This window comes from Hipposideros armiger, unplaced genomic scaffold (genome assembly GCF_001890085.2).
Source record: "Hipposideros armiger isolate ML-2016 unplaced genomic scaffold, ASM189008v1 scaffold_387, whole genome shotgun sequence".
Classification (NCBI taxonomy): Eukaryota; Metazoa; Chordata; class Mammalia; order Chiroptera; family Hipposideridae; genus Hipposideros; species Hipposideros armiger.
The window spans coordinates 1,493,592-1,502,686 of record NW_017731737.1 but is presented as its reverse complement, the minus strand read 5'-3'; positions in this window follow the sequence as shown (position 1 = coordinate 1,502,686).

Below are 9,095 nucleotides of genomic sequence, written 5' to 3'. Positions count from 1 at the left end.
TGGTTTCCACAAATATGAATTCCCCCAATATCAGCCCAAGTGATTATTTGAAAATGTGAATCACATTGCTTCCCTGTTTAGAACTCACCAACATTGTCCCATGGAATGAAAATAAAATGCAAACTTCTCATCTGGGCCTCAAAGAACCCATATGATTTGGCCCCTCCCAACCAACCCAAAACAGAATCAAACTATCCTCCCCAACTTGAGCCACAATGACCTTCTCTATCTTCTTCAAAAAGGATCAATCTCAATGACAATTTAAGGCCTTTGTATCAACTGTTCCCTCAACCTGGAACACCCTTTCCCCAGATTTTTCCCAACTGCCTCCTTTAATTTCATGAATTCATGATTCAGCCTAAATATCACTTCCCAAAAAACAACTTTGATTACATCTTGATTCAAGGTAGTCTTCTCTTCTAATAAATTTTATCATATTACCAACATTTACTAGTCTGAAAACACTGATGACTCTCTGAACTTATATTATTTTGAGTTGTTCACATTATTTGCCTTGATCATGCAGAGTATGAGTTCCATGAAGACAAGTATGATTTGTTAGTTGCTACATCCCCTATATCTGAAACCTAGTCTTCCTATGAGAAGTAGAAAGCAGAGAAGAAATGGAGGAGGAATAACAGGAAGGTGAGGAAGAAAAAGAGGGAAGGAGGGGAGGTGGAGAAGAAAGTGAAGGAATGTATTTATTAATCTGCATCTCAGAATATTTGAACTAGCTAAACTCCACATGTGTTAATAAGTTTGACACTTGCAACATACTTCTTAATGACTTGTGGAATGCAGCAGAGAGAAAGGCAGATCCAAAAGTCTTAATCTGCCAAAGTCTGCAGTAGTTTTCAAACTTTGCTGGGGAATTTTTAACAAATGATGCTGGAGCAATTGAAGCACCAAAAAATATGAACATTTACCTAAATGTCATACCTTGTAAGAAAGCACTAACTCAAAAGAATCACAGACCAAATATAAAATTAAAACTATCAAACTTTTAATAAAAAACATAGAAGAAAGTTTTAAGTCTCTAGGGCAAGCAAAAAGATTTTAGGCTTGACAATAAAAGCACAATTTATTAAAAAACAATTTGGTAAATTGGACCTCACCAACATTTTAAAAATATTTCACTGTAAAAGACCTTGTGAAGAGATTGGAAACAAAACAAAACAAACAAACAAACAAAAAACCAAGCTACAGGCTTGGAGATAACATTCGTAAAACACATATCCATAAAAGGTTTTCATCTAGAATATTAAAAAAAATCACAAAACTGAACAATATAAAAACAGAACAATGTAATTAAAAAACAGTCAAAATATATGTGGAGTCGTCTCATAGGAAAATATTCAGTATCATTAGCCATTAGTGAAATGTACATTAAAACCACAATGAGATATTGCTATATATCTAAATGAGTGACTTACAAAATTGTGGTAATACCGAATGCTGTCAAGGATGCAGAAAAAGTGAACCGCTGATTCCAAACATTGCTGATCAGAATATAAAATGGCACAGCTACACTGAACAAGTATATAGCAGTTTCAGTTTCTTACAAAACTAAACTTGTGCTTACCATGTGACCCAGCAGTTGCACTTCGGGGCACTTATCCCAGAGAAATGGAAACTTATGATCATATAAAAACCTGTACATGAAAGTCCGTAGCTTTATTTGTAGTGGTCAAAATCTGGAAACAAATGTCCTTTGATGGATGAATGGGTAAATAAAGTGGTGCATTCATACAATGGAATGCGTCTCATCATAAAAAGAATGAAATAGTGTCACACTCAATAACTTGGATGAAACTCACGGGTATTATGCTTAGTGAAAATGGCCAATCTCAAAACATTACATATGGTATGATGTCATTTGTATAACATTCTTGCAATAACAAAACGATAGAAATAGGGAAGACATTGCTGGTTGCCACGGGTTAAGGATGCTGGGGAGAAGGGCTGAGTGTGGCTACAGAAAGGGATCAGGTAGGGTATTTGTGGTGATGTAATAATTCTGTATCTGGGTGATGGTGGTGGCCAACATGAATCTACACATGGGGTAAAATTGCATAGAACAATACACACACACACACACACACACATACACAAACGAGCATGTAAAACTGGTGATATTATATACACTGTGGATTGTGTTAGTGTCAACTTCACGATTTTAATATTCTATAATAGTTTTGCAAAATGTTAATATTGAAAGAATATGAGAGAACGGTACCCAGTCCCTCTCTGGATACCCTGTGCAACTTCTGTGAATCTATAATTCTTTAAAAATGAAAAGTTAAAAAAAATCACCTGAGAATCTTTTTTAAAACCCAAGCTCAGACCTCATCTTGGACCAACTAAGTCAGAATCTCTCAGTGTAGGATCCCGTATTGATAGTTAAAATGTTCCCAGGTGATTCTATACAACAGCCAACATTAAGAACCAGTATTTCAAACCAGTGGCTCTCATGATGTGATCCCAAAATCAGAAGCAAAAGGATCACTTGGAAACTTGTCAGTCATGCATATCCTCATGCCCCGCCCAGTACCTACTGGTTCAGAAACAGACTGGGAACTAGCAAGCTATGTTTTAACAAAACTTCTAGGTCATTCTGATATACACTATACCCAGTATTGTAGCCACCAGCCACACATAGCTATCGAGAACTTGAAATATAGCTAGTGCCACATGCTAAAATATTATAATAATATTTTCACATATTAGGCTAAATAAAATGTATTATTAACATGAATTTTGCTCTTTAATTTAAAACTATTTTTCAGCTCTATTGAGATATAATAGATACATAACATTGTGTAAGTTTAAGGTGTACAGCCCAATGATTTGATACACATATAATACTGCCAAATGATTACTACAATAAGGTTAGTGAACACATTCATCACCTGACAAAATTACAAATTTTTTTTATGATGAGAAAATTTAAGATGTACTCTCTTAACAACTTTCAAGTATATAACGCAGCCTTGTTAACTGCAGTCACCAGGCTATATGTTAGGTCCCCAGAACACTTTCATCTGAACTGGAAGTTTGTACCCTTTGACTAACACCTTCTTACCTATTTCTTCTTAATATTTTAATGTGGCTACTACAATTTTAAATTACATGTGGCTTACATTATATGTCTTTTGAACAATGCTGCCCTAGAGAAATTAGTCTCAGCTCTGAGTATATATGAGAATCACCCAAGGAGCTTAAAAAAATACTAGTGCCTCTACTCCACCCCAGATTAACGCAATCAAATTGCCAAAAATGGGGCTTGGTAGTTGATCATTTTAAAAAGCTTCCTGGATGATTTTAATGTGTTGCAAGGTAGGAGAATCATTGATCTAAAGCCAGATTCTAATTTTTTTCAGCTTGGATTCTTTCAACAATTGGATTTGGGTAACTCCCCCCCAGAAAATGCATATTCACACATGATTTGCATATATTTTCAAAGTATTTCTAGGCAGCATATAAATAACCCCTGCTTGAAGGCTTTTATATGGTTTAATTTTAACAAACTTGCGTTTTAGAGAATAATATTTTTCATGTCCTTACATCCAGACCTTTATTATCACACTTCGTTTTTAACTGGAGCTAGGATGAGCAGCCCATCTTGATCTGACTGAACTCTCAGAGATATTTTTCTGTTATTTACTAAGCATATATAATGAAGACTTATCCTGCTCAATTCTGCCTTATTTTCGCAATAATCACGTGCTGTATTTTACTATTTATAGTGATCTTTAAAAGTGAATATACATCCTCTGAGGTATTGTTCCTTTTTTTGAATTTTATATATTAGCTACTCTAATGCTCTTCAAAGATTTGAACTGTTGTTACTAATGGCACTGCCAACAATCTTGCCTCCAAATAATCTAGATTTAGTAAAATAAATGTATGAAGTTAACTACAAAACACACGATCGAACTAATTGAAATATAGTCATTTGTTTAATTTAAAATTTTAAGTACTTAGTACATGTGTAAGCACTGTCTAGGCATCAAGGAAACTGAATTTTAAAACTCTCTGTCCTCATGAGCTTTCCATTCTAACTTGGGAAGAAAGACAATGAACAAAGTAAATAAACATACGGTATATTGAACGGTGCTGAGATCTGTGAAAAGAGCAAAGGGGATAGAGAAGTCCAAGGAAAGTCTTTGTGAGAAGACACAATTGAGCAAACTTAAAGGATGTAAAGAAACGACCTATATAAATGTCAACAGGAATTACATTTCAGCAGAGGGCAGAGGGAATTTGCATGCCCTCATGGAAAAGCTTGCTTGGCCTGTTAGAAGAGCAAGAAGTCAGTGTGATTGAAATAAGTGAGGAAAGGGGAAAGAGGCAAGACAGCAGGTGGCGGGTGGAGAGGCCTAGGAATTACAGGGGTCATAGTTGGTGGGATTGTTTGGGTCATTCATGAGCTTGATTTTCACCAAGTGAGATGGGAACCATTAAACAGTTTCCAGTAGAGGAATGAAGTGTTCTGATAATATGCATTAAAAGGATCTAACAAATGGTTGAGAATGGACTGAGGCAATGCCAGAAGCAGAGGGCCCAGTAAACAGAATAATCCAAAATCCTAGGGGGTAGCTAATATATTTTAAACTTAAATGCTGTATTTTATACCTAAATCTCTAAGTTGCTTTAATCACTTTATAATCACTCTCAGCCTGTGCACTGTCCCAGGATGAATAAAGCAGGAAGGGGGAGAGAAAGCAGCAGGAGCTTCCAGGCTCCTGGATACTTTTCTCTCTCTTAGAAAAAGCTGATGGACATGCCTTTAAAAGCTCCTTTATCCTCGCCATGATTCATAACATCATCGTGGCGCTGCTTGCTACTTCCTGTCTAGTGAAACAGGAAGAAGAATTTAGGCAGTTGAAACATCTGTGGGCTTTTCTAAAGAAGCCAATATATTTTCCAAGGATCAGGGTAAACTTAAAATGGACAATAACTATATATTGTCCCAAAATATATAAAATTAAAAAAAAATCCTATCAACAAAATTGAGATCTTTGTGAAGCTATGCAATGACATAGGATTTTAAATAGCGCATTTCCACTTTTATACAAAAATAAAGGGATAAATATACCATATTTCTAACTAAAATGTTTTCTTTGACAATAGAATTTCCTCAACAACTTAGTGAGATCTTCTATACATATGGTCATCAACCAGATTTACAACCAAAGTTCTTTTATAGTGCAATACAAAAAAGTGAGTCTTTTTTGAAATGATGCTGGGTCCACTAGATAGTCCATGAGGAAAAAAAGCATGCATCTTGACCTCTACCTCCCACCATAAAAAAAATCAATTCCAGATGGTTTGCGGATCCAAATATGAAAGGTGAAATAATACAGATTTTAGGGGAAAAGAAAAGAAAGATCTTTGTGACCTTGGATTAGGCCAAGATTTCTTGAAGAGGGTACTAAAAATAATTAATCACAGAAGAAAATAATGGTAAATTGGACCATATTAAAATTAAGAACTTCTTTTTATCAAAAGATGTCATTAAGAGTGAAAAAGCAAACCGCAAAATGTGGCAAGGCATGTATACCTGACAAAGGATGCATATGTATTGTATTATAGATATATGAAAAACTCCTATACGTAAGCTATGAACAAAAAGACAGCTCAGAAAAAAAGGGGGAAAAATATTGAACAGGCTCTTCCCAAATGATGATATTCAAATTGCCAAAAGCATATTAAGGTGTATTCAACTTCACTATTCATCAGGTAAATAAATATTAGACACAACATGATATCACAACACAGAATGGCTAAACTAAAAATTATGAAGTGTTGGTCAGTATATGGAGCAATTGAACACTTACACCTACGTGCTCTGATAGATGAGAAAGCAGAAACTACTCGAAGCATTTTAAACTGAAAAAACTTAACTTGGAAATTAGATGCCCTCAAAAAAGTGTGAAAGTTCTTGTATCAATTTTACACAACTGGGGAAAAAAATAGTGGCCCCAAAGTCAGCAGCTTAACACAACCAACATTTATCATCCCAGTTTCTGTGAGTCGAGAATCCAGTGCAACTTGGGTCCTCCGGCTCTGGGTCTTTCACAGGCTGCATCAAGGTGTCAGTCGGGATTGTGGTCATCTCAAGTCTTAACTCAGGGAGGATTCGCTTCCTAACTCACACAATGTGGCTGTTTTTAGGCCTCTTATGATCTACTTTCAAGAGCATTCAAATTAAATTTCTTCAGCTTAAAATGCTTAGGGTAGTTTCTGTTTCTTCAATAAAATATAACTTATCTAGACCTTGCTATTTATGCCTGTTACATATTATTGCTGCTCTCTGAAATTTCTTTTCCCCCATCATCTTTGCTTATCAGACCAGCTGTTCTTTGCAACCCAAGACCAATCTAAAATGTTGCTTACCCCACTCTGATTGCTCTGAATATATCCATCACTGCACCTATCTAATTGAAAAGGCGCTGTCTGTTCATTGTGTGAATTTCTGTCACATACTAACATAAAATATTTCTTGAACACCACAAGGGAGATCATTTCTTATTCATTTTTGCATACTACAATAGTACCTCGCCAAAGGAAAAACAGTAGAATGGGCTTTGTAAAGTGTGATGACTGGAGGGAAGGAAGAAATAAAGAGGGATAGACAAAGGAGAGAAGGAGGACCTAAGGGATGACTAACTCTAAAACTCGGCCTTATTCTACTAAGTGTAATAATTACAACACGAGGTTTTATAAGCTGAGGGATAGCACTTTGTGTGGTATTTCATGAAGTGGAAGAGACATTGCAGGCTAAATGTAGAGGAATGTAATACAGTAGAAGAGTCAGGGGCTGGAATAAGACACAGCTAGGCTTGCTCAGGGAAACACCCAGATCTGTATGTGATTAAGTAGTCTAGAAAGGCAGGATTGTCCAATAAATATTTTGATAAGAAAGATGGCATGACATGTAAATCGTTGGCATTAGACAGATTCAGGAAAACATAGCAGCTGACAGGTAGAAAGGCACGAAAAGCACTTAACATCCAGCCAGGTAGCAGGTAGTCCACATCAAGATGGTGCAGCGGCAGGTAGCAAGGCCTGAGGGGCCTGAGGCATAGGGCTGGGCTCTAGAACAGCTATCTCATTACGGGATTGGGGTAGTGGGATATCTACTTCAGGGGTTCGCACATATGGGCCAAGATAAGGATTTGAACACCAGATTTAGAAAGCCATATATAAACCTTGTTTCAAAAATGAAACACTAGTCCTCCGAGTCTAGAACTCATGGTCTTTGAATTCTGTCTTCCTAAAGGTAGGCTTAGTTTATACAGAGACTAAGGTGGAAGTCAATTGGCTCCGACTAGGTGTAGGAAAATATGCAGTCTATGAGCCAAGTAGATGCTGGAAATAACGCATTATATGTGTATCTGAATAGGTGAATATTTCTGGACCTGTGTTCATTATTCAAATCAGATACTGTTAAATAAAGAAATAAATGTGACATGATAAGCATTACTTTTAACAATGGGATAAATGTCTTATCGTGATAAACTCTTGACAAAACTTTTTTTTTGAATAACATATTACTAGAGAATAAATTTCATCCTAATCTCTATAAAATTTGAGAAAATAAAAATTATGCATTTTGCACAATTGTACAAAAATATATACATCATATTCAAGTTTCACATATAAATTTAATGATCTTTATCTATAACATGAAACTTTGTATAAATTTTATACATTAATTTCCGGTCAAAAAATGGATCTATTTCTTTAAGGCTTAAACTTTATTAAAGACATTTAAGTAGGTGAGTATAGAGCAGTTTAAAAAATTAATTTTGAATATTTGAACAGGTAGAACTGTAGCATCAACCCTAAGCTTGTAACTGCTGTTATCCTTCACCATCCCATGGCATTGTCTTGGGAACAGGTATAACTGGCTGAATCATAGGTGTTATTCTCTGAAGTGGACACAGAGCTACCATTCATCTAAAATGTGATGATCTACCAAACAGTTTCCCCAAAGTTTAACTCAAGGTACATGTAAATATATGATACATTTTCAAAATAACGTATTTGACAGAGACGTGCTAGTAGAGAAACATTAAATCCAAGTTGAGATGTGAAACAGCTCTCATAAGGAGTACTGTCATTCTTTACTGGAATGCAGAATCATTTTTTTCTTTCTTTGTACTTGTGAGATAGATAAACTAGGTTTTATCTTTTATGGTTATCATCTATCCTTAAATGAGGCAACTTTCTACCATGTTTTTCACATCTTTAGTTTTATAGGCTTTGCCCCAGAGTTTGCCTCTTACAAGGCTGCCAAGAGCGGGAATATCAGATATTAAAATACTAATTAAACTGAAATTGACTCAGTCATTTCATCAATCTAAAACCAACTAGAGAATGAGCCAGGTTAACTCTGCAGCTTTAGCTAAAGCAATGCATCTATAAACCTAACAATGGTAATAATAATCTCATAGAATCTGTGACAGAGTATAAATGTTCATCAATTTTTAAAAATCTGATCTGATGTAGAGAAGGGAAAAGAAAACAACCCTGAAATAACCAGATGATAATATCTTTATGTGCATTGAAACATCTTGCAGTTTATGGTCAATAGTGTGATTATGAAGACAGCATGGTTTTGCTATGGCTGAAATCAAAACTGAGTAAAACTGGCTATTTACCTATTTATCTAAACATATAATCTTCTCCCCTTTCCTAAAAGAAAACATGAGTCACAAAGGAATCCTGATGGGTGATAGGTCTCTTGAGTATTGGGCTATGTTTTATTGGTCTGCAGATGCCCCAGTGCCTTTTTAAATATTTAATAAATACTTGAAAATCTTATTTTTAACCAAGGCTTCTATCATTATGCTCTCTCTGGAATATTATGCTACTTAGATTGTGGATCTGTAATCAATTTGATCCACATCATCAGAAAGAAACGTAGTCACTTATCTCTTTTAAGTTGGCTTGTCACACTTAAGGAGAAACTGAGCATCTCCTTGAGGTTTTCTCTATAATTGTCTACGAAGTCTAGAAGTAAACTCAGCCCAAAAGGATCCAATTTCTTCTAATGGTTAGATGGTCCCTGCACTAGTGGCTTTATT